The sequence below is a fragment of the Ascaphus truei genome, chromosome 4 (assembly GCF_040206685.1).
Source record: "Ascaphus truei isolate aAscTru1 chromosome 4, aAscTru1.hap1, whole genome shotgun sequence".
Taxonomy (NCBI): domain Eukaryota; kingdom Metazoa; phylum Chordata; class Amphibia; order Anura; family Ascaphidae; genus Ascaphus; species Ascaphus truei.
In genome coordinates, this window is record NC_134486.1 from 97,599,162 (window position 1) to 97,625,613 (window position 26,452).

Below are 26,452 nucleotides of genomic sequence, written 5' to 3' on the forward strand. Positions count from 1 at the left end.
AGTGAAAGATTCTACCCCGATGTCGGTGGCTGAGCTTCCGGGTGCACTGTGGAGGGAGAGTGCAGGCCCCGCGGAGCAGGAATCAGGCCGGGTTCTCCAGGCAGAGAAAAACAGCCATCGGAGAGGTGACCGGAAAGGAGCCCATCGGCGGTCCCCTACTGGAATGCCCCGCCCGAACTGTAAGTTGGAGTCCTCGGACGAGGAGTGTGCCCGACTGGCTGATACCCAGGACTTGTTAACCGAGTACCATACCAGTGGTACGCCTTGGCGAGATGCTATCCCGCGTGGTGTGGAGACACGGAGTCGAGTGTCTCCAGTACCGCGACAACCCGATTGCCGGAGTCCCACTGCCGTGGTGACTAGCGGATCGGAAGGAGGTCGATCCACCCCGACGCTGCGAAGCAGTAGGCCAGCCCAGTGCTTGTCGTAGACCCAGGGGGTGGAGGTGAAAGAAGAGCGGATCCAGGGTCAGGCTGGACCGCGTAGCAGACGGGCGTTGCCAAATGTCCTCGTGGAGGAAGAGGTCTCGATTGGGGACCCAACCCAAGATGGCGTCGCAGCACGTGCGTGTACAGTGGCAGTTCCGGATGACCAGAGCGGCATCGAGTGGGAGATGATTGCGCCTCTGCGGTCGAGCAGCGGAAGTCGATCCCCTACGGACAGACGGAATGGGCGCTCGAGTCGGAGAGAGAGGAGCCCAGCTGCCAAAGAAAAGAACAGACTTTGTGGCGGAAGCGAGTCAGGTATTGCTGAGGAGCAGGTCGTAACCCTGCCGATACCTACTGTCCGTCCCCGTCCCCCAACCCCGTCCACTCCCAGAGTTAGTCCCAAGGCCCTAGTTAAATGCCCTGTCCCTGTCACGTGTTCATTCGGGTCTACGTCTAGCCTGGGGATGTCAGGGGATTCCCGGGGTCCTACCGAGGATCGGACTGAAAGCCTGGACTGGGGAACTTCGGATGATGGATCGGAGGGTGGAGGGAGGATTTCCCGACAAGGGTCGGTACCCAGTGATAGTACCAGTGTGTTGAGTATCACGGGTGGAAACAGATCACAGCCTCGGGGAAAGGTTACGCCATCTGAGGGTACTTCAGGGGTATCATCGGGCGGGCCTGAAGAGGAAGAGCCACTAGAATCCAACTCAGAGGAGGTACGGGAAACTAGATGGTGGGCGCCACTATACGAGGGGTATGTCGCCTGGATAGACCGCACCCGTTTCATTTTAGAAAGGGATGGGATAGTGGACCATTGGTGGGCTCCCGGGGAGTTCAGTGATGAGGCTTACCTCAAAGAGTTGAGAGTGAGGTGGAGCCGAATTAAAGCGGGTTTTATTAAACCGAAGGGTTCCGAAGGATTGGAGGATCCAGTGGAGTCAGACGAGCCCCTGTCATGGGTGTTGCCGGGAAGGGCTGGGCAAACTAAATTGACCCGGGCCTGCCGAGCGGAACGAGCCATTATGGCAAAGTATAAGCGGTCTCATGGGCTTGAGTACCCTTATGTCCCCGAACCTCTGATGCGAGAAATAGAGGATAATCGAGAGAGGTGGCTCCGTAATGACATAGAATATTACATTGTTAATAAGGGAGGGGCCATTAAGGGAGTTCAGGCTGAGCAGAGGGTTTCCCAACTAATGAGGGTTTGGAAAATCGGGCGCAGCATTTACATGCACAAAGCGGTGTATTGTAATGAGCGAGGTCTGCCTCGAGAGTATAGTGTGACAGTCACTGATGCAGCGGGACGGGAGGTGAAGAAACCAGACCCTCGACACTATTATTAGGTCCCGGAACAGAGTGGTCTGCCTTTTTCTTTAGCGCTCCCTGCTGGTCAGTGAGCGTGATGTTCTGACATTATTATGTAGATGTGGTAATGTTTGACGCTTAATTTGTGTGTTCTTTTACAGTGTTTCCTGGCGCAAGGTACACCAAATTTAGGCCCCAGCCGGGACGGTGGGGATTCACCAGGGGGAGTATATAGCCATGCATAATAATGGTATACTACTTTCCTCTCTGTTGGCAGTAAGTCCTGATAAGTACGGGTATGCCAGCAGTAGTTATTGAGGTTTTCCCTCACACCATGGTGAGGTGCCCTATGTATGGAGGGGAGTGGCTGTATGCTCTGAGTCCCTGGATAGTGACATCAGGGATGCGCCTGCCTCCTGAAGTATATAAGGCACAACACAGTTAGTTAGGGTGTTCCAGCAGCTATGCGAAGTAGCTGGTAACTTGTATTTTCCTGCATAAGGGATTGTAGGAACACTTTGTGACCCTAGTGCAGTAACTAGCGGTACAGGTTGACCAGTCAAGCCTGTCTAAGCCACTCTGTGTCCAGGGACCTGGCATAGAGAGGGTCTCCCTAGGAGAAGAGGGAACCCCACTTCAATACGGGAGGGCGTACCTGGCAAAGGGACAGCACGAGGAGATGTGCGGCTAGAGCCGGCAGCTGCATGGGGCAGTCTGCTACATCCCAATCTACAATAAAGATGACCTTGTTAACGAAACCCCCACTGTGTGAGTGTGAGATTACTCAGCAGTGGCAATCACCACCGAGAAGGAGTTCCTCACCAGGACCATCTCCCTGCGGAAGCATAGATCCTGATGAGGTGGAGGCGCTGCACATGATGTAGGTTGAACTCGCACCCACTACCTCAGCTACCTGTCCTGATGACATCCCCTAATATCATCCAGCGGGAGACTCAGGAGTCCTGTTGCCTACAAGTGCACCACCAAACACGAACAAGTAATGGGGGTTGGTTGCTAGAGTACCCGGGCCAATGTGAGATTGGGGGGGGAAAACCCGTTACAATTATATACAAGACATTGCATGCACAGTTAGAGATAATATATATTATAGGCTATGTAACAGTTACAGACCAGATTAAAATGTGAAACAGCTTTAGTTTTGAAAGAACTTAGACTGGTTGTGGCTGTGAGAGTCTCTGGTAGATTGTTCCAGTTTTGGGGTGCACGGTAAGAGGAGGAGGAGCGGCCGGATACTTTGCTGAACCTTGGGACCATGAACAGTCTTTTAGAATCTGATCTCGGATGATAAGTGCTGCATGCGGTAGGGGTGAGGAGCTTGTTCAGATAGATGGGTAACTTGCCCAGAAAGTATTTGAAGGCAAGACAGGAAAGGTGAACTTTGCGCCTTGACACAAGTGATGACCAATCTAGTTCTTTGAGCATTTCGCAGTGATGTGAGTGGTAGTTGCATTGGAGAACAAAACGGCATATTGATTTGTAGAAGGTATTAAGTTTGCTAAGGTGGTTTTGGGGTGCCGAGCCATATACTACTGTATGTCCCCATAGGTTATGCTCTGTGTCAGTGTGTAGTGCAGTCAGGTTATGATCTGTGTCGAATACCGTCAGATTATGCTCTGTGTCAGTGTGTAGTGCGGAGTATAGCCTGACGGCACTATACACTGATGCAGAGTATGTTTCCAGCAGTACTATACACTGACACAGAGTCCAAGTGGGAGGGTGGGGGAGAGAGGGTGACACATGGGCAGGGGGGTAGTGGGGGACAAGGGGGAGACAGGGAGAGTTGGTGTGATGGGGGAAGCAGAAGGAGTGACAGAGGGACAGTTGGAGGCAAAGTCGGCCTTATGGCGATGCGGTCACCTTGGGCCCCGTGCCTTCAGGGGCTCTGTACTCTCTCCTGCCGGCACTGGGATCCAACATCCGCCCGATCGGAGGAGAGAGCGCGGAGCCCCTGGACAGGACCGCTTCTCACCTCGAGGTGAAGTGTGTGTGTGTGTTTTTATTTTAATGGGGGGTCCTTGTCTTCTCCTGAGCAGTCCTCCTCCTGTAACATTGCGTTGCTATAGTGACTGACGTTTTATGACAATCCGTTGCCATGACAATATGCCGACCTGATGTCATGACGCTGCCGGAGGAGAGCCGCTCTTAACTTTTTTACAGGAGGGGCCCCGCTGCCAGCGTGCCGTCTTGGGCACTGCTAAGGCCGGCCCTGGCTTGGAGGACGGGGGGAAGGCAGTTGGATTGACAAGGGGGGGCAGTTGGCGTGACAAGGGGGGGCAGTTGGCATGACAAGGGGGGGCAGCTGGAGTGATAGGGGGCTGCTGGAATGATAGGGGGGCTGCTGGAGTGATAGGGAGGGGCAGCTGGAGTGATAGGGGGGCAGTTGGAGTGATGGGGTAGTTGGTACAAGTGAGTGACGGGAGCAGGGGGGGGGCAGTGGTGGACAAGAGGGTGATAGGGGAAGTAGGGGTGACAGGAGGGTAAGGGAAGCAGAGGGGGAAAAGGGGGCAGTGGTGTTGTTGGCCCTACCTGGCTTTCCCGTCTCCACAGCCAGCACCACTTGGAGCAGTCAGAGGTTATATTCACTTAGGGTTGCCAGGTGGCTTCTCCAAAAATACTCGCCACAATGGTGAAAGGTGTGACGCGTTCAAGACACACATATACACCCCCCTCTATGCTCCATGTTCTTTCCTCGTCTCCTTGGCCCCACCTCCAGGCTTCTGACACCTCCTCCTGATTGGTTGCTGCTGGGTAATGCAGCCAATCAGGATGGAGGAAGCTGCCCAGCCCTATAGCCACAGCCCTGATCTCTAGCAACAGCCCTGCTCTCTCCCTGCTCAGGGAAATCCTGCGGCCCCTCATACCGGTCAGGTCACTAAGTCCACAGAGGTAATACCGGACACATGCATGTCCAGCATTACCTCCAGGGTTGCCAGCACTCCGGGTTTTACCCGGAGACTACGGGTTTCGGCCACGTATCTCCGGGCTACGGGTTTACCTAGTATACCTCTGGGTCTTGGCAACCTTGGGCGAGTGGTGGCGGCGGCAACGTCTCCCAGCATCTCCCCCTGCAAATACTGGCAATATGGCTGCGTGGCGTCAAATGGCGCCATGTTGCTATGCCAATGGGGACGCCACGTGATGTAACAGCATCACGTGACACTCGTTGCTATGACAACGATATGCTACGTGATGTCACAACGTCATGCGGGGCCACGTTGTCATGGCAACCTGACGCCGCATGACATCACGTAGCGTCCCATTGTCATGGCAATTCCGCGTCATTTGAAACCAAACCATCACTTTTCTTCCGTCGTCCCTTTTTTGTCTTTCCTAGTCATTTTTCTTATCAGAAACCTGCAGAGCCCCCAGCTGTTCTTTAGCAGTAGTAATATTGTGTGGCATTGTCCAATTATACATGGTCATAAACGAGTGTTTCTATTGGTCGTGTCTTGGTACATGACTCTCCAGTCATTCTCGCACTAAAATACTGGTCACTGTTGCCATTCTGATAGATAACAGTAGTACACTCTTCTGCAGCATTAGGCCTTTAGCACCATTATTGATTGATTCTGTTTGCTTTGCTGTGTTGACTTTTGAAGACACAAACAAGTGTCCATTTTCATGTTCTTTTCCGCAGCAGCTGGTATCCGGTCAATATGGTATGAATACTAGTGCCACTATTTACATATTAAAGCAGCAGAACAGGCTGCATTGTGGTTTTTTTAATTATTCTTTTTTAAAATGACAGGATTGAAGCAGGGAGTCTCCCCAATTGAGCTGTTCAGCTCCGGTGACAAACTGCTTCCAGAGATACTTACTTCCGTAGGGGGGCTGCCGGTATCTATGCAAGTAGGGAACTGTGTGCCTAACATAATGGCGGCTTTAAATGTCCCATGTCGGGTGTGCTAATAGGAAGCCATGACGTCATCCGTTGCGACTTCCTATTGGCCGGCGTGACAGAAACACTTACACTTCACAGAGATACCAGCACCACTATGGAGGTAAGTATTTTTGGAAGCTGGGGGTCCCCAGAGTTGAAATGAACGTGGTTCAGCTACGGAGACCCCCTGCTTCAGTATTGTAATTCTGCTGCTTTAACTTCATAGCACAGTGCTAGTGGTACTGTTAGTACATGTAAGCCAATAGATCTACCTCTTGTTTTAGTATATGTTTCTGCTGTATTCCTGTTTTATGATTACCCACGCAGAATGGTGGCTACTGCTTTTAATGTAAGAATACTGATGTAGGTGGGTGAATATACGAGACAATTAAATGAATGTCCAACTTTCTTCTCTGCCATGTGCTTTTTTCCTCCCTTCAAAATTATGCAATAATTTGATGAAGTCTTGCCAAGGTTAAATACATTTACATTTATTTGGAAGTGTAGTGGGAAAGAGCTTAAATCTCTTCATCTCTTTTGTTCATGAGGGCATCAAAACCACTTTGTCTGAAATGATTAGTTATAGTCCGTGTGTACATATTCAATGGAATTGTCATTTTTTTGCATACATTTAAAAGTAGAATCACATAATATAATTTCTAAATGACGTTTGTGATTCATTTTATCACAAATTATCCTTGCTGGTAAAAAAAATGTATTTTTTTCTTAAATCTAGTTATATGCTTATTACTAAGCAATGAATTTATTGTATCCAACGGCGCATTGTAAGGTGGAATGAATGGCCCTTCTCAATAAATGGGAAATTAAGTCATTCTGAAGGCATTTGGGATCATTTAGAAACATAGCGATAGCAATAGCTCAATATATTTGTGATATTTCAGTTTTCTAAACATTTATCTCTGTTTATTTTTCAGTTTTTGCTTCAAAAGCATTAGTTCATTTCGGAATGTTGGCTTATCTTATTATTATTTTTTTGTTTTTTTTTATTACTTAAATTTTTTATTGAGCATTTTTGTACATACAAAATAAGGTAAACAAAATATACAACATAGAAAAAAAGGGGGGATACAGTAATGCAAATAAACTGGTTGTGGAATCATAGAGAAGCGGGAGATCGGGGAGGGGGGGAAGGGGTAGCATTTGTACCAATATAGCACTGTATACAACAATTTAAATACCACATGTATCACTCTGTTCAAAGTATTCTAGTCTATATATGGGGATATGCCTGCATGGCGGAACCAAGGAGCCCAAATCTCAGAGAATTGCAAGGTAGAGCCGTTCTGATTGGCTGAGCGTTTTTCCATATAGACTATATGCCAAATTTTATTGTTTATTTGATTTAAGGATGGGGGGCCGGTTGTTTCCAATTTTTGGCAATTGTACACCGTGTAGCATTTAAAATTTGGGATATTACTCTAGCTTTGTTTTTGTTGGAGATATTAGCCATTGGTTTTCCTAGCAATATATATACTGGGTCGTGTGGGACAGAGATTTCTAGTATCTTGTGTATTAGGGTGAACACTTCTGTCCATGTTTGTTGGATTTTGGGACATGACCAGAATATGTGCAGTATATTCCCCACTTCACCACAACCACGCCAGCACAGAGGGGAAACGCTTGGGAGAAAAGAGTGCAACCTGGCAGGTGTCATATACCATCTGAATATTTATTTGTAAATATTCTCCTTAAGCACAACGCATGATGAATTTTTGGAAGCAGCTTCCCAGATGTCTGTCCAGATATCAAGATCTATACAGACGTTAAGATCCTTTTCCCAGGATACCATATAGTTATCGGGGGTTTGGTTGTTTTTGATAGAGGATAAACTGTGATATATTCTGGAGATAATGCCCTTTGTGTGGGGTTGGTATAGACACCAGTCCTCATACAAAGTTAAAGCATGGGATTGACTTGGTTTATAGATTGATTGGATATAATGCCTGACCTGGAGAAATCTGAAGAATTCGGAGGAGGGGATATCATAGTTTGTTTGTAACGAAGCGAATGGGGGGACTTTCCCTTGGGTGAGGATATCCTTAACTCTTGTGAGTCCTTTTTGAACCCAGGTATGGGAGTGCGGGTTTCCTGTGTAGGAAGGAAGGGAGGGGTCCGAGAATAGGGGTTGCATAAGGGAAGGGGTACCGGTTAGTTGGAACTTGGTTTTGAGGGAATCCCAGAGATTACAGGCAAAGGATATCACCGGGTTCTTGTAAATCTTGGGTGGTCTAGATTTTTTATTGAGCCAGAGAAGATTTTTTTTATTTTACATGGGGAACAAATCAAATCCTCTATCTCGACCCACCTCCTTTCGGTTGGGTTTGAATATAGCAATGGAAGAGTACCCGGGTGCTCCCTCTAGGCGAAATGTATAAAAAATAATAAATGAATGATGATGGAATATTTTCCAGAACGTAACAACCTTATGTGGTATATAAGGTTCCCATCTGCTTCAAAGTCTCTTCCTGTGACTCAAAAACCCCCGTAGGACCTATCCAGGATCCTTATTGATACAGAAAAGCAAGGGAAAAGGGGGAGCACAGGTTTGAGAGGTGATGGGAGGAAATGAATTCAATGTGATTAAGTCAAATATTCCTGAGCTGATAGGAGCGGGGATAGTGGTGTGTAAAATATTGTAAATACTTACACGGCCTTGTGTAAATGCTGTCACATCAAGGTCTCTTTTCTGTCCTACTTTTTTCTTCTTTTTCTTTCTTCTTGTTTCTTCTTTCTCCCGTGTCTTTCTTTGGTGGGGGTTCTTCTTCTTTCGTCCAAATAGTCGCCTCTTCAGTCTCACATCGAGTTTCAATTGTGGTATCCCCCTCGGAGCAAATGGATAAAGATAAAAAAGATTGAGGGACAAGACCTATTCAGATGATTATAGGTAATAAATGCAGAAAATACTGCAAACACTCACACGGGCAAGTGTGAGTGTGTTCCTGGGGGAGGTGTCTTTGTCCTCCTCACATGAGAAAGTTCATACATAGAACTTTGATAATCTTGATAGTGAAAACCATTTGTGGGGGAAAGGGGAGGGAATATAATAAAAATAAGACAAAGATACTCACACAGCCATGCGTGAGCTCACACTGGAGTTTGGTATCTTTGAACTCCTCCTTAAGAGTCCAACACTGCTTCCAAGTACAATTGATCTGCGTGCTGCTGCGGCTAAAAATAACTCTAAAATAGCGTAAGCCAACTGAATCTTTAATAAAAATAAAACATACAAAAAATAGTCTAAAAAGCACTCCGTCTACACGACATGAGCGCCGAAAGTAAAGAAAAAAGGCCAGTCTTTAGGGAATTCAAGTAGGGCGTCAGGCGCGCAGCTAACTCTGCCCGCGTTGTGCTGAGCTCCTACTTCCTGCTCCCGACGGTGACCGAACACGTTCAAAATACTATAGGGTCTTGAGCTACGCATTTTGCCCTTTCTTGGGCTTCAGGCTCCGTAGATCTGGCCTTTTTTCTTTACTTTCGGCGCTCATGTCGTATAGACTGAGTGCTTTTTAGACTATTTTTTGTATGTTTTATTTTTATTAAAGATTCAGTTGGCTTACGCTATTTTAGAGTTATTTTTAGCCGCAACAGAACGCAGATCAATTCTACTTGGAAGCAGTGTTGTACTCTCAAGGAGTTCAAAGATACCAAACTCCAGTGTGAGCTCACGCATGGCCGTGTGAGTATCTTTGTCTTATTTTTATTATATTCCCGCCCCTTTCCCCCACAAATGGTTTTCACTATCAAGATTATCAAAGTTCTATGTATGAACTTTCTCATGTGAGGAGGACAAAGCCACCTCCCCCAGGAACACACTCACACTTGCCCGTGTGAGTGTTTGCAGTATTTTCTGCATTTATTACCTATAATCATCTGAATAGGTCTTGTTATATTTTACTAGTACTTGTCCCTCAATCTTTTTTTTATCTTTATCCATTTGCTTCGAGGAGGATACCACAATTGAAACTCGTTGTGAGGTTGGGTTTGAATGCCAGCTAATAAGTTGCCCTAGCTATGCAGATCTATAGTAGTTTTGTAAGTTCGGGAGAGCTAAGCCTCCTTCTGATTTGGACTTATAAAGAATATCTTTACGAACTCTGGATCGCCTATTTTGCCAGACAAACTGCAAAATTTTCTTCTGTGTATTATTTAGGTCTTTCTGACAGATTTTACGGGGAGAGTTTGGAAGAGATAGAGGAGTCTAGGTAGAATATTCATTTTAATGGTGGTTATTCTCCCAAACCAGGATATTATATATGGATTCCAAGTGGTTAGATCTTTAGCTATCTGATCGAAAAAGGGTTTAAAATTTGCGTTGTATAAACTTGAGTAATCTTTTGTTAATTGGACCCCTAGATATTTAATATGGTTTGAATTCCATTTAAAGTCAAAATTTAGTTGGAGTAATTTTACTAATTCTTTAGGGAGATTTAAGCTAAGGGCCATGGATTTGGAATGATTAATTGTATAACCTGAAAGGGAGCCGAATTCTGATAGATCATAAAAAAGGTTAGGGAGGGATGTGAGAGGTTTTGAGAGTGTCAATGGTATATCATCCGCAAAAAGAGCTATTTTGAATTCTTCCTGGCCAACAGGAATACCCGCAATATTGGGATTCATCCTTAGCCGACATGCTAATGGTTCTATGGCTAAGGCAAATAACAAAGGTGACAGCGGACAACCCTGTCTAGTTCCATTTGATATTGAAAAGGGATCAGAAAAGGAGTTGTTCGTCCTCACCGTGGCCGTTGGTGAGGAGTGTGGTGTGTTTATGCTATTTAATATTTTGGCTGTGAATCCTATCTGCGAAAGCGTAGCTGACATAAACTGCCAGTCTAATCGATCTAACGCTTTTTCTGCGTCTAAAGAGAGTAATAGAGATGGGCACTTTGTGTGTTTTGCTACATGTATTAGATTCACCGTCCCCCTTGTGTTGTCAAGGGCTTGTCTGCCCAGGACGAACCCCACCTGGTCCGGATGAACCAATTTAGGGAATATATTATTTCATCTTTTGGCTAAGATCTTTGCATAAAGTTTTAGATCAGTATTTAACAGTGAAATAGGTCTGTAGCTAGAGCACAGCAGAGGATCTTTCCCCTGTTTTGGGATTACCACTATGGTAGCGCGAAGCATATCCCTAGGAGGGGGAAGGCCTAGTAGTATCTCATGAAATACTTTGGTAAGAAATGGGAGGAGCATTGTGTAATATTTCTTATAATAAAGATTAGAAAATCCATCCGGACCAGGGGTCTTCCCAATTTTCAGGGATTTTATTGCTTCCATAATTTCCAGGGGCTCTATAGTTTTTTCAAGGTTTATAATATCGTTCGGATCTAGAGTGGGGAGTCGGCATTCTGATAGATAATTTTGAATCTTTATTGCTCTTTTGTTTTTAGCCGAGTCTCCCACTAGGCCTGGTAGGTTGTAAAGGGATGTGCAATAGTCCTTAAATGCGTCACTTATAATTTTGGGGTTGTGGGATACTGAGCCATTTTTAGTGTAGATGTTATGAATTTTAGCTTTGGCTTGTTTTTGCTTTCATTTGCGTGCCAGCATTCTATCTGCTTTATTACTTTTTTCATAGTATTTCTGTTGGGTCCATCTTATAGCTCTTTCTGCGTTTGACACCAACAAAAGATTTAATTCTCCCCTCACTGAGATTATCTGCCTTTAATTTTTCCGAGATGGGTTTGACTTGTGAATAAATTCTAGTTCTGATAGTTTTTGTGTTAGTGTTTCGATTTGTTTTGTTTTTTCTTTTTTTTTCCTGAAAAGCCAGGGCAATCAGTTTGCCTCTTATCACTGATTTGTGGGCCTCCCAAAGGGTAGAAGAGGAAACCTCTGGGGTATTGTTTAATTCAAAGTACTGGGCCAGTTCTTTTTCTATTAATTGGAGATTTTGTGGGTTCAATAGTAGGGATTCATTCAAGGACCACGACAATGTTTTATTTTTGTTAGTGAGGCCGGCGAATTTGGTTATAAGTGTAGCGTGGTCTGACCAAGCAGAGGGGGCAATTACTGCTGAGGAAATATTATCGCTAATTTGTTGGTCTATTAGGATATAGTCAATTCGAGAATAGCTATTATGGGGGTGAGAGAAAAAGGAGAAATCCTTTACTTTGTTATTAACTAATCTCCAGGAGTCTAACAACAGCAGCTCCTTGGTCATAGATACAAGTCCCCGAGTAGAGGGAACTATTTTTTGTGGCGGAGGGAGACTGGGAGATTTATCTAGATTTGGGTCCATAATTGCATTTAGATCTCCTGCTAAAATTAAAAGGCCTTTCTGGACAGAGAGAGTTACATTTGTTAGTTCTTGGAAAAAAGATTCTTGATTTTCGTTAGGGGCATAAGTGTTGACTATTGTTATATCTGTGGAGTCCAGTGACCCTGTAATAATTAGAATTCTCCCAGCGAGATCGCTTTTTAATTTTGTCTACTTTGAAGTTTAAATTTTTATGGAAAAGTGTAGCTACGCCATTTTTTTTTGTGGGAGCTGATGGATGGTAGACTAGAGGGTAGTCATTGCTGAACAGCAGCGATTGATCTTCCTTTTTCAAATGAGTTTCTTGTAGCAAAATTATATCTCCTGCCAGTCTTTTGGCTTCTTAGAGGGCAATACGTCTCTTTCGGGGGGTGTTTAAGCCTTTGGTGTTTTCGGATATTATATTAATCGACATGGTGGTGGTTCAGGGTTCTGTAATACAATTGAACAGAGTGATAACTTACATATAGTTGAATAGTCGGTACATCCGTCTTCGAAAACAGTCTGGTATGGGAACATATACAACGAGAGATATACATATTATTACATGATAGTGACAAATGCTTACAGAACTTGGAGGGGGGAGGGGTAAACCGAGGACCCCGGCTTCCAAACATTGTTTGGGGGGACCAGCCAAAGTGGCACCCGTGGTGCGAGTCTCTTGCCCTCACAGGTTAAATGAACATGAGGGGGGCGGGCAGTGGCCCAGCGGCTCAGCGCCGCAGTGCTCCTTTGTTTAGGAGCTAAGCCTTTCGAAAAGGGAAAACAAAATCACCCCAAAGAGTACGGGGTGGGTTGTGTGTGTGATCTTACACATCAGGGAAATAAAAGCAAGAATGGGGGGCATAGAACGTTATAACTGTTTACATCAACATTTCCTTTATCAATTTTAAAAGCATTAAGTAAGGTTGGCTGGCAGCTATAGTTTGGCAGATTCTGCATTCGTAGTCTACAGGGGGAGAGGGATTAATAACATGGAAAAAATTACCTAAAACGTAACCTTTAATATTTTAGTCTGTAATAAAGAGTTAGTAGCTGAACTTTGGGAGACCAATTCTATTATACACAACATATCGGTCTAAGACTTATATTACAAAGAATCTTTAATAAAGATTAAAGATAAAATTATATTTTATAATATAATAAGTTATCTAGAAAACAGTTCCAAACAAACATTGTATATCAGACCCTTTAAATGTTCGGATTCGTTCAAACTGATTTTTAAACTTTGAATGACTCGAACTTGTGGGTAACTAGGGAGAACAGTTTCACAGTGAACAAAGAAATAACCTGGGTTTTGGAACTTGCACGCTTTAGAAACTTAGAAACTAAACTCGGCAACTTCTTGATGTGTAGGTTGTCGTGGTCATTGTGGCTTGGTCGAGTTGGAAGATGTGTTCCAGGTACCGCAACCGTTGATTAGTTTTTAGGTGGGTTGCTGGAGTGGGCCGCGACTCGATTAGTATATTATATCCAGACCACGTTTTGGCTTGCCTGCCATCTTAAATGGGTGTTAAGTAAGAATCCAGCTCTAGTTTTTCAAGTGGGTTGGGTCTTTGCTCGCCCAGAGGTTGGAGTTGCCACCCATGTCTGCCGTTGTGCCTTAGGTGAATGACAGGGTCTTTGAGAGGCCTCCGGATCCTCTGGTTCGAGTAGACCCAATGATCGTAGTTTTTCCTCACCTTCTTCTGGTGAGAGTAGAATATACATCGTTTCTTGATAAGTGAACAATAGTTTGCACGGGAAACCCCAGCGATAGCGGATTTTATTGTTCCGCAGTGAGTTGGTGATCTGCGCGAACATTTTCCGCTTATTCAGCGTGATTTGAGCTAAGTCCGGAAAGATGAGGAGTGGAACGTTATCCTGCTCTATCTTTGGGGTGGTTCTAGCGGCTCTCAATGGCTTATCTTATTTTTACTGTATGTAATATTGTGATAAATCAGATTGATTAAAAAAAATAAAAAAAGTGTGTGTGTGCCGAGCACGCGCATTTTAAGTGAAACTTCTTTGTCTTTTGTCACTGTTTTGTCACAGAAATTGTATTTGTGATGGTGATGTTTTAATTAAAAATCAAAACACAATTTCAGTGACAAAGCGCACACACCCCGTGTTTTAGCTATTTGCACATGTATAGTTATACTTATACTAACTGTGAATTCCTTGTGTGTGTATCTCTGTCTCCTTCTTCAAAAGTGTGCCGGTGTTGCTGCTGCTCATGTACATGCACCCAGCGCCGGGGGCTGCTGCGCATGTGCGCACTGAGCCGTGGCTGCTGCGCATGCGCATGGCATCTTTTGCCCACAGTGACGCACGCCGACGGCCTCTTTTGCCCACAGTGACGCGCGCCAACGGCCTCTTTTGCCCACTGTTACGTCACTTCTGTGACTACTTCTGTCACCATGAAGGTAATTTGTGCCAGCAAAATTTTTCTACGCGCATCGGTGACGCGCGGCACGCCGAGGTGATGCCACTAGCAAGCCCGGAAATCTCCCGGCTTGCGGAACTGGCCGCAGTGCAATAAAATGTGTCGCCAGTGTAGGTACCAGCAAAGAGGTTTCACTTAAAAAATGCAGCAATCCATCCTCAGAAGGCATGTATGTATGTATGTATGTATATCTTTATTTGTGTAGCGCCGTCCATGTATATAGCGCTTTACAGCAGTAACACACGTGACATGATAATTGGAGACATTATAGGAATAAGCGCGGCAGACATAAAAGTAACATTAGGAAAGGGAGTTCCTGCCCCGAAAAGCTTACAATCTGATTGGTAAGTAGGTAGAATTTAGAAGCAGTAGGAGAGTGGTATGGTAAGTGCGTCTACAAGGGGTCATGGTAAATGCATATGCGATGTATAGTATCAGACTAGAGAGCTACCTAAATGCGTCATTAGAGAGGTGTGTTATAAGATGGGCCCTGAAGGTAGGAAAGAGAGGGTGCTAGTTGGATATTGGGTAAGGGCATTCGAGTTGAGCCGTGAGTAAGAAGGTTTTAGGCAGGAGAGGGCTTTTGATACAAAAGGGGTAGACAGAAGATATCCTTGAGCAGAACGCGAGAGTTGGGCAGGTGTATAGTGAAAAATTATGGCTGAGTAGAAAAGGGGCAGAAGAGTAGAAGAGCCTTAAAAGTGAGGAGGAGAATGTTGTAAGCAATACGGGATTTAATAGGAAGCCAGGAGAGGGATTTCAGCAGGAGAGACCCTGAAACAGATTTATTAGTGAATAAAGGGATTCTAGGAGCAGCATTTAGGATAGATTGAAGGGGAGACAGAGGAGAGGAAGGAAGGCTGGACAGTAGAAGGTTAGAATAGTCGAGACGAGAGAGAATGAGAGCCTGCTTTAGAGTTTTAGCAATAGTGTGACAGAGGAAAGGGCGTATCTTTACAATGTTGTGAATGTGAGGGAGCAGTCAAATGTGACACCTGAACTTGCGTGCTTGTGATACTGGGTGTATGATAGTGCTGCCAACAGTAATGGACAAGGGGCAGTAGGGTCAGGCATGGGAGGATGTATGAGGAGCTACAACTTTGACATGTTTCAGAGGGACATCCAGGATGATACAGCAGAGAGGCATTCAGTGACTTTGTTTTGGACAGCAGGTGTAAGGACAGTGGTTGAAAAGTAAAGTCTTATATTCCTATACTTTGAAGCAGTTATTTATGCACTTATGTCACTTAACATAAAAAATGATAAACTCAATGGATTATGGTTTGGTGATTTAGTGGAGAAGTTGAATCTCATCTTGGCTCCATCCAGGGATTTGGAATATATAAGAAAATAATCCCCATATCATCTCGCCAGACATGAGAAGTGCTGAAAAGAAAAAGGGGACCCAGTTTACAATCCAACTGAAATGAACAATTTTACACAATATTATTATAATCTTTACAATTTAAATACAAATGGGGGCACTGATCAGGTAAAAGCTGAACTTAGTGATACATTTTTAAGTAATGTCTCTTCACAAGAGTAATGAAACAGACTTAGCAAATCTATGTTCTCCTATAAAACAGGAAGAAATCACCTCTGCCCTTAAAGATGTTAAATCTCAAAATCCCAAAGCCCAGATGGCTTTTCAAATAAATAGGTCTTTGGTAGATATACTATCCCCTCATCTTGGTCTTTTGTTCAATAAATGTATTTCTTTGTCTAAACTTCCCTCTGAGATGCTACAAAAGACCATAGTCACTGTTCCTAAGGAAGGAAAAGATCATAATATTTGCTTGAATTATAGACCCATGTCTTTACTTACCGGTAATAAAAAACACAAAATTATATGCTAAAATACTGGCAAAACGGTTGGGAGAGATCCTTCCTTCACCGGTATACCCTGACCAGGTGGATTTCATACCAGGAGGCTATCAACAGACAACACTAGAATAAATGTTGATCTTCTTCATTATGTGTGGTCCAAGAAAATTCCCCTAATTCTTCCTTCTTTAGACACAGAGAAGGCCTTGAACAAGTTAAACTGGCAGTACATTTTTAAGGTATTGATGACCATTTATTTTGGAGTTATTTAGACTCTCTATGGATCCCAATCTGCGAGGGTGAATACAGTGGGCAATACATCCGAACCCTTTCCCTTTATCCAATGGTACAATCCAGGAATGTCCTCATTCCCTGTTGATTTTCGTATTGGCTATCGCGCCATTGGTTATTAGTATCAAGAGCAGTCCTGACATCTCTGGAATCACCTTAGTCCAGACGGAATACGAACTGAGTTTATAAACAGTTGATATTCTTTTGACATTAATGAACCCTGTAATTCCATGCCAAATGTACAAAATGTATTTACTGGTATATAACTTTAGTAAGATCTCAGATTATACCATTAATGTCAACAAGTCTGAGGGTGCAGCAAAAGTTGGAGGAGGCCCTAGATTTTTCATTCTCTTTCTGTTGGAAAAAATATTCCATAAAATATCCCCACCCCCCTCCAGAAGCCCATATTAGTTTCTCATATAATGTTAGCATTTTGCCCCTGAGCATGTCCTGCTTTTTATGTTTTCCTAGTATTAGAAATCCTTTTCTAATCTCTAGTTTCTGAGGCTACTATGGTAACCTTTAGACTAAACTGGGCTCTGGGGAGAGCTCATTTTAACCTCCCGGACACTTAAAATTGTAAACGCTTATATCTCACAAACAAAGCAATAGATTAAAAGAAAATACAGCATTCGAAATGCAGGAAGTGATCTTTTAAAGCAAGTAAAAAAAAAAAAACTGCAAAAAAGGGCGATCATTGTTGACTGCTGCTTTCAACTCTTACACAAATTGCTGATATACTGAGATTGTGAATGTAAACAAGTTGTATATTGTTGGTTAGAAGCATATGAAGAAATGCCACTTGTCAACAAGTTACTGAACTTGATGTGCAAAGCCAAGTCCATTACCTATATGTAATACTATATTATATTTATCAAGTGACTAGTTCCCTAAACTTTGTAAAGCTCTATGTAAATACTCCTATTACTTTCTGTTAAACACAGAAAAAATGTTCTCTGTACCTTGACATTAAAAACTGGCATTACTTTATCTCTTATTTCTTTAAGCAGCAATCCCAACCATTTCCAGTAACTTTCCTTGGAGGTGGTTTGAATAAAGGGGTCTGCTGCTGTAGGGGATTACCTGTTTCCAATATTTTGTTGCCCTCTTCAAAAGTCAATTTCTGACTGGTAACAGTTAAATGGAGGTAGGTGGCACCCCCCCCTAGAGCTCACCCCTCCCCACCTTTTTAACTTGGGAGGTTCTGGCATTTTGCTGAATGGACAAGACTCACTGTAGTTGCTTCCCCTCATACAGAGGTAAAAGGAAGGGTTCACAGTTTTAGTGTTAGGACCTGCATTAATTTTGTTTACCTTGACGTGGTATGCAGGCTTACGATGCTTTGGCCGGAGGGTTTAACTAAATAACCAAGTAATTAATATTATAATTGAAGTATTTATACTTATTACCATATATGTTTTGTCAATTTGATGTAGCATTGGGCACCTCTGTCTTTTGTTCTCTTCAAAGGTCGTTGGTGGTCAACTCCTGCCTGAGGATCATAGGTCAAAATCCCTAATTGCCTCACCATCATCTTATTTTGCCATTATAAGCTCTTGAACATTGTCTAACATTGCAGCTGAATATCAGAAATGTATGAAGTTGTCCCACTTTGTGTCATGAAAGTCCAAGGAGCTATGAACAAGAAAGTTTGCCATCAAAATGATGTTTGCCATTTTTATTCCACATTCTTCCTTATGCAAACATTTTCTGCCTTAGCAAAACTGGAAAAAGTCAACAAAATTGGTGAATCATATGGATTTCTACGAGGAAATAAGTGTTGGTGACATATTTGCAACTTTTCCACCCTCCATGAATATATTGAACTTGGAAGGTTTTGCCCATCTTAAGCGTGGGGCTATGCAGATATTATTGAGCTTTTATGTGGTACTCTTGAATCATGGAGCAGATATTAATGTTCTTTGGTAATCTGGAATCACGGAGAGGCGTATGTACCAATGGTAGCCGCTGATATGATTCTTTTGGATACCAATCAGGCAATTCTTGCTAAATGGCTTCATAACATTCCCCCAACTATTTGACAACTAAATATAATCTTATTCACAATCGTGGTAAATGAAACATTTGATGTAATGTCAAAAATTAGTCTCCCAGCATGTAATATTTAACTAGATGGGAACAATATATCAAGCAGTTACCTGATAACGTTTTAAAAAAAAAAAGCTAATGGAACCATTTAAATTCATAGCTTGGTCACTTGCTCAGCTAAGAGAGACCGGCTGTTTAAGTTTTACTGCACTACATTCACATGGTTATATATGAAACTGGGTACAAATCTGGCCTCTTTCACCATTTTTCCCCAGCCCGCAAACACATTTTTTTTTTCTCCCTCTCTCTTTAATGATCATTTTCTTTTTTTTATGTTTTAGAATGTTACTCGCACATGTATATGTTCAAATGTTTATCTTCTATCAAATATATCTTTGAAAGTGATATCAATGATTAAGAAGGAAAAAAATAAGAACATGTCAGTTGCCCCTTATAAATAAAGACATGTATTAAGCCGTGCCTATTGCTGCTTTTATTCAGGGCTTTAATATGAAAATGGTTCGCTAGCCCCAACTACTCCATGTCTGGAGTGGCTGTGTCTGTGCACATTATGTAGCATTCGTAGGAAGAAGATAACCTCTCAAAGAGAATGTGGGATGTGCATGAGTTAATATCCAGTTCATTTAAATAGCCATCAGCAGAAAAAAAAGTGTTTCTATCTAGTGCTTGCGTGCTGATTCAATGGACACCAATATCTTGTTTTCAGCACTGTGGCCCTTGCACTGTGATATGAATAGTGAGCCACTCCAGTTTGCTGAAAGGAAGAGGCGTTTCATTTAGAAAACATATGCTCAGTGCTTTACAAAGACATGTCGAAGGACAACGTGTTCAGCAGCTGGGACTTTCAGTTTGTATATAAGCTAATTTCTTCTGTGTATACACCAAGCGAGCGTGTTGGCATCATTACATCATGCCACTGAAGCACACAATTGATACCTTTGAATCATGTCCCTTTATATACATGCACATTCATCTGCCAGAAACAAATACATTCCCATGCTAGCCTTGGAAATAATATTCTGTCAGCGAATTTCCATTCTTTCGAGAAATGTAATAGTTGGGGAAGAAAAAAATAAGTAAATTCTGTATGATAGGACCAGTAAACGGGAGGTGTAATAATGATCAATATTCTATACTAACAAAATTGCAAAACTGAACAAAAATGATTTCAATTATTAATTACATTTATAGTATATTATGGGCAGGGCTTTCATTACATTTTGTTTCTATTTGCGCTTGCTTTTCCTGATTTGGTATGTCATTCTGTTTTATTTAATTGATACCACTCTGTTCCCCCATTGTACTGCGCTACGGAATATGTTGACGCTATATAAATAAGCAATCATTTAAAGAGGCCGTCCACGATGCACTTTAAAAAAAGTATATCAAAATTATTATAAATACTTTTTTTTTTTTACAAAATAGAGCTATGGTGCACTGAGAAGCATTATCAATGTATGATATATAATAGTCCCACGAATGGACCAAACAATACAATGAACAATTACAATAAAACAATGTGAACTTACAACTATCTATAAAGGATAGGTGGAAACCGGGCGTTCCAGAAGTCAAGCCGTGGGCACAGATGTTACAGGTCCGGACCCGCGCTTCTCCATTGGCTGAAAGTTCCTCTCTGCTACCGGTATCTCTCTCTACCAAAGGCGCTCACATCGCAGCCCCTCCTGACCTCAACGCGTTTCGCATTGCGTGTTTCGTCAGGAGGTGTTTTAATATATGCAGCCTTTGATTACTTATATTGAAAACAAATTACCTAATCTGTCCATTGATTTCTTCGCCCGTAATCGATCAGCAAATATCCTGCTTCCCAGGGTTTGCTCAATGGCTGCCTTACAGTTTCAATCAATCCTTCAGTCAGTGCAACTCAGCAGCTACAATGTATTCTTATATTACTAAGGTAACATTATCTATTGTTACAGTTTGCAGCTCAAACTGCTGGGAACAATTTATCACAAACAGGAAAGTGTTACAAAGATCTTGCACTGCTGGGGAGGTGTGCTAAAACCTGCTATAGAAATAAACAGATGCTCATCGTATTAAAACTCATACAAAATGGCATTAAGAGTTGAATTTGAAAAAATGTAGTAAGTATTATCTAATACTACAGAACTCATTTTTCCTTTTGAACCCCACGTAGGATATTGTACATATTACCGCGCTCCTCCCTATAGAAGTTTGCCGCTAGTAAAAAGATAGGCCTTACATATAGAAAATAATGATTCCTGCGCTACTACCAATTAGGCTAAAATAAAATAGTGATCTCATGAATAAGGGTTATTTTGTTAAAACCTTTGGCCAAACCCCTGCAGGGATTAAATAAAGCATATGCTGACAGAAAGGAATATATATAAGTTTTATTATATTTACACCAGGGAATTTGTGCACGCACAGTTTACCTCTATAGTAAGGTAACTATGATACTGGCGTTGGCCAGCTTTTAATTGCACTACTCACAAAAGCATATGCTTTATTTAACCCCTTCAGGGCTTTCTCACATTTTTCACTAGTCCATGGGACAATAATGACATATATTCAGTGTAGGTACCTGCAAATTCGGTTATGCCTTGATGTTGGCTGCAGGCTTATAATGCTTTGGCCAAAGGGTTTAACTAAATAACCCTTATTCATGAGACCACTATTTTAGTTTAGCCTAATTGGTAGGAGCACAGGAATCGTTCTTTTTGTTCTCCATGTAGGATATTGCATGGATTGCTCCTTTAAAATATATATGTAATAATTAAATAGATAAAAATTATATAAATACATGGTATAAGGCATGTGTGGTTTTCATCATTTTCACGTTGGTTAAACTGGTTTATTTGTGTGGTTTTAGAAAACAAATGTTAGGTTTTATAAAGCAGGAGCTCTTGTAAAAAATTTTAATGTAGTTACACTGGAATTTTTTCGTTTGTTGTAATACATAGTAGTGTTTAGAATTAATTTATTGGGCTTAAAGCCGTAGGGGGTAAAAGAAAAAGTACTAACATTTTTTACACTGTAAGAACAGCCTGATAGTGGCTTTAACTTAACATATCTATTCACTGGTTAAAAAAAGAATGGATGCTCTATTTTTGTAGCAATTTATATTAATGACTACAGTGAAATAAAAATGTCATATTTTAACAATTGTGTTAATTGTAGTATGATTGTAAAAAACAATATGTATAGGGAAGGTACATTAGAAAAACATACAGAAAAAATATAATACATCTTCCTATCCCTTTTATTGCTGTCTGAAATTGTCTGATCTCGTTACTTTACTGAATGATGACTCTTCTGTGGCTTATCATATATGAACAACACATCAGAATGGATATGTCAACAAAAAATAAAATGAACTAGCCCTCGCCCTGTCTTATATTATTCAGCTGGAGGTGCTATGATCCTACATCTATACCGCTAGATTTATACAGGCCTGACGAAGGGGCCAGGGGGCCTTGATACGTTGCTCTATTGTTCACATACATACAGTATAGCAGTGTGTCTGCTAATTTTCCTTTCCCTGTGCGTGCTGATATTTTTTCTGTATTGCTGCTTTATTTGATACTTTGAAGTGACCAAAAGGAAAACGTCAGTCTCATTTTCTTGGATTTCCTTTTTAAGTGCTAATTAAAGTATAATGCTAAAAAAAAAGTATAATTTTTTTTATACTATGTCAAAAAATCCATGACAAATAAATACACCTATATAATATTTTTTTTACATCAGCCAGATGCTCCAAGGATGTAATGAGACCAATTGGATCACCCACCTACAGACACCAATTTAAAGCTGCAATCCCAACTAAGTGGTATTTTTCTTTACCCCCTTCCCATCCCTTTGTTTTACAGGATGGGGACATGGGTGTCTCCCCAGAACTGAATTGAGCTATTTAAGCTCTGGCATCCCCCCTGCCCCCCCCAGTTTCAGAGATACTTTCAATCTCCCTCCAGGGACACAAAATTGTCACTAAATATCAGCGCACCGGGCAGTAGCAACATCATTGGTAGGTGGCGTCCTGTTTGGGTGGCCATTTAAATCCCCCTTAAAAAACAAGAAATAACTTCACCAGTAAATATCTCAGGCACCTGAGAGTCCCCAGAGATTAAAATACAGAGGTTCAGCTCTGGTGGACTCCCCGGTTACTCATCCTGTAAAATGATGGGGGTATAGTTAAGGGGGGCTGCTGCTTTAAGCACAGCTTGGGAAAACCGCTACAGACTAAAACCCCAAAGCAAACGGTGGTGTCAGTTTGGTGTCATCCAGTATGGGTCTTTAAAAACAAAATTGCATGTGTATTTTAAAAATCTGTGACCCTATGTGGGAATAGGGGGATCTGCACTGAAACATTGGCATCTAAAAATAACATTTTCTTTGTGTGATTTTTACCATATGTATGAGAATTATTTATACTGTTGACATACAGGAATGTGGAGCACAGACAAATAATACATAGTCGCTTGTCATCAGAGATATAATACAGGGCAATTTGTGACAAAGTAAGGACTTTTGTAAGCGTCTGATACATAGATCCCCTTAACCGTACTTTAGTTTAGATTATATACAGTATTTAAGAAAGGACCAATATATGACTTTAATACACCACCCTCTTGTACAGAACAACCTAACATCCCACTACAATTGTACATTTCATTCTTGCTCTAAGCAGCCGAAATCTTCTCCTGCACGGGAGAGACCACTTCACAGCATATTGAATAAGGGCTTTATTCAGACAAAAAAATTATTTTCTTATACATTGCCTTTGCTTTCTTTTGGCTTTTTTTGTTGTCAATTGAATCCATAACTTACATGCAAACCAAAAGAATCCACGATGGTACACACTTGTTTCTGTAACATTCCACATTCTTACAGGTCGAGCACCATTGAAAGTCCGATCCAGAGATGTGCTTTTTCTTGGCAACATTCAGACAATTATTACTATTATCCTTTATTTAAAATGCCTCAGTATATTCTGTACCCTAGTACAATGGGAGAATGAAACGAATAAAATATCAAACGTTAACATACATTCAAATGGTAGGTGTTCCTAGCACTCAAACCGTAAGTAAATGTAGGAAATAATATTTCAACACTGTTGTATCAAAAATGTAAATTGTATTGAAAACTAAACAATTTAAAAGAGGGACAGATACCGAATAAATACACATATCTAGGGAAAAATGTACAAAAAATAATGTACAGGAAGGCCCCGCTTCTCGGCGATCCGCTGATACGGCGTTACCGAGAAGGGGGCTGCCATGTCTTCGCATGCGCAGAATGGGTAAGTCAGGGGTCGTGCATGCGCAGAACGGGCGGTTGATGAGGGTGCGCATGCGCAGAATGGAGGTTGTGCGCGCCGAACGGAGGTTGCGCATGCACAGAAGGGGGGAATTGCCAGTATGCGCATGCGCACATTCCGAAAATCGCCGGTTCCGCCTTCCGGCGATTTTTGCTTTGCGGCGGGCCCATAGAACGGAACCCGCCGCATGCCCGGGGTCCTCCTGTAAGTCTAACCGGCACATGGGGGAGGGGAGTGGGGAAAAAGGGAAAACAAAAAAAGGGGTGGGGGGAAAGAATAGGGAAAACAAAAGCCAAAAAAGGGCAATACAGGGAGCAGATGTGGCGGAAACAAGGGGGCAACATTTCGAGGCTAAATGCCCCGTCCTCAGGCTCGTTACCATGGCGCCTCTCAAGAGGGACACATGGTACTTCCCTTTGACCCAAACGACAAAAGTCTCCCTCCGTAAAAATAGGATAACTGCACCAGATGGATCTAACAAATTCTAAGAAGCATGAAGATCACTGTAACAGGGAACACCCTGTAGAGATCAAATAGCATGGGCAGGCTAGAAGGAAATTCAAAGTATGGCCTCTAAGGTAACACTAAACCTCTGTACAGAAGTCGCAGTGGTAAGTGGTTCAAGCTAATGCTCCTTAATGGATAATGTCAGTCTGGTACGATAAAGCAGAAACAGCCACTGTGCCTCATAGAACGAACAATGCAAAGGCCATACATTACAAAATCAGAGTTGTCAGTCCGTTTGAGCAACTGCCAGCAATGTGTACCAGCTGCTTTGAGATCTTTGAAGGCAGGCGGTCCGCACACTAGCCGGGTGGGCGGAGACAATCCCCTTCAGCAGTTCCTATAGGTGGCTGTGTGATACATCTCAACTGCAGGGTGATCAAGGTGAAAGCTGCGGCTTCTCCGGCGTCTGATGTCACACGCAGGCCCCGCCCCATGGGTGCTGACGGGTCCGCTCTTACCGTGGGATGGGAGAGTGCTCTATCTGTGGTTTCCATAACTACCAGATAGCTTCCCAGAGAATGCACACGCGATCGCCTCAGCAACCCATGTATCCAATCACCCCACGTAAATGAAGTAACCACAGGGAAGACAAGCAGTGGGTTAGTGGGGATAGCATGATGAGGGGGACCCTACTACACAATGGAGATGCACTACTAAAAGGAACTAATACAGGGCCCCCCATACCGAGTAAACCCTATGGTGACCAATGATAATCAAACAAACCTTGCAGAGCAAAGTGTAGTGTAAACTAAGTGTAACCTAGAGCAGCACGGATGCGAAAACAATAGTCACTAAATGAAGTGTATACACAAACCAGCACACTAAAGAGTTGGAATGAAAGTCAAATAAAGTTCTAATGAAGCAAATGATCCCCAAATTAGTGCATTTTAGGTTCAAGGCTGAGAGAAGGGCCGAGGTGGGAGAAGATCTCAAAGGTCAAGGAAGGTTCTCTGGCTAGATGCAACATTTTGACCAGAGGGCGCTGTGGGGGGGTTACCTCAGCAGCACCCTTCCATGGTCACGGACAACGGCACAGCCTCCAAATCGAATGGTCTGTGGAGGTGATGGGGATGGTCAACTAACGTTTTATTTGGAGGGTTATAGTGACCGTTATCAAGTCATACAGTATGGAGAAGTATCGGCGAGTGGGTCATCTGACTCGAAAGCTACTACAGAAAGAGTCTAGATGGATAAGGACATTGGGCACCCTAATCCCAGGGGGGATGAATAAAGAACTTGATCTAAGCTGCTATTTTTGATTTGCTGCTTTTATAGATTTGGAACACAGGCAGCCGTCTCTGGGGTTGTCTTACTATTGGTGTCACTTCACCCCCCTCCTTTTTTTTGTTTCCCCTTTTTCCCCACTTCCTCCCCTCCCCAATATGCCAGTTGGGCTTACATCATTTTTTTTTTTTTACATTTTTCCCTAGATATGTGTATTTATGCAGTATCTGTCATTTTATTTATATATATATATATATATATATATATATATATATATATATATATATATATATATATATATATAGCAACTGTAAATATTACTGTATGTTCATTTGCATGTCTTAGACAGGTCTGCAACCCTGTCTTTCCCCATTGTCACCCAGCATACAGCGCTTCCACTGCAGCAAGGGATTCTGGGAAATGACATGCAAATGAGCACTCAGTGCCACCTTTTGTCTCAAGCTCCTATTACACAAGCCAATCCTCAAGCCAATGCATGCTGTTTTAAACATAGCTTTTAGACAGAGGCTGGGATGAGATGCAAAGCCATTAGACCCACTCACATACATGTTTCAACCTTGATGGGTATCATCAGTGTGAGGCTGGTCTTAATGGCTAGCAGGTTTGAGACTAGACTAGGAAATCACCACTGTCATTTAGGTTATGGTGGGTAAAAAACCCTATATATATATATATATATATATATATATATATATATATATACATATATACATATATATATATATATATATATATATATATATACAAATGTAAATACAGCTGTATGCTCATCTGCATGTCTTCAACCCCGCCTTTCCCCATTATCACCCAGCACACAGCACTTCCACTGCAGCAAGGGATTCTGGGAAATGACATGCAAATGAGCACA

At 42.5% G+C, this 26,452-nt stretch overlaps 1 long non-coding RNA gene across 1 annotated transcript; it reads right to left on the reverse strand.

The window, feature by feature from the left end:
- Positions 1–13,163: 13,163 nt before the first annotated feature.
- On the reverse strand, positions 13,164–24,698 carry LOC142491968 (uncharacterized). Its single transcript, XR_012800620.1, has 3 exons — positions 24,548–24,698; positions 23,343–23,512; positions 13,164–15,731 (listed from the first exon to the last, which is right to left on the reverse strand). It is a non-coding gene; the product is annotated as an uncharacterized LOC142491968 (long non-coding RNA).
- Between the last annotated feature and the right edge of the window lie 1,754 nt (positions 24,699–26,452).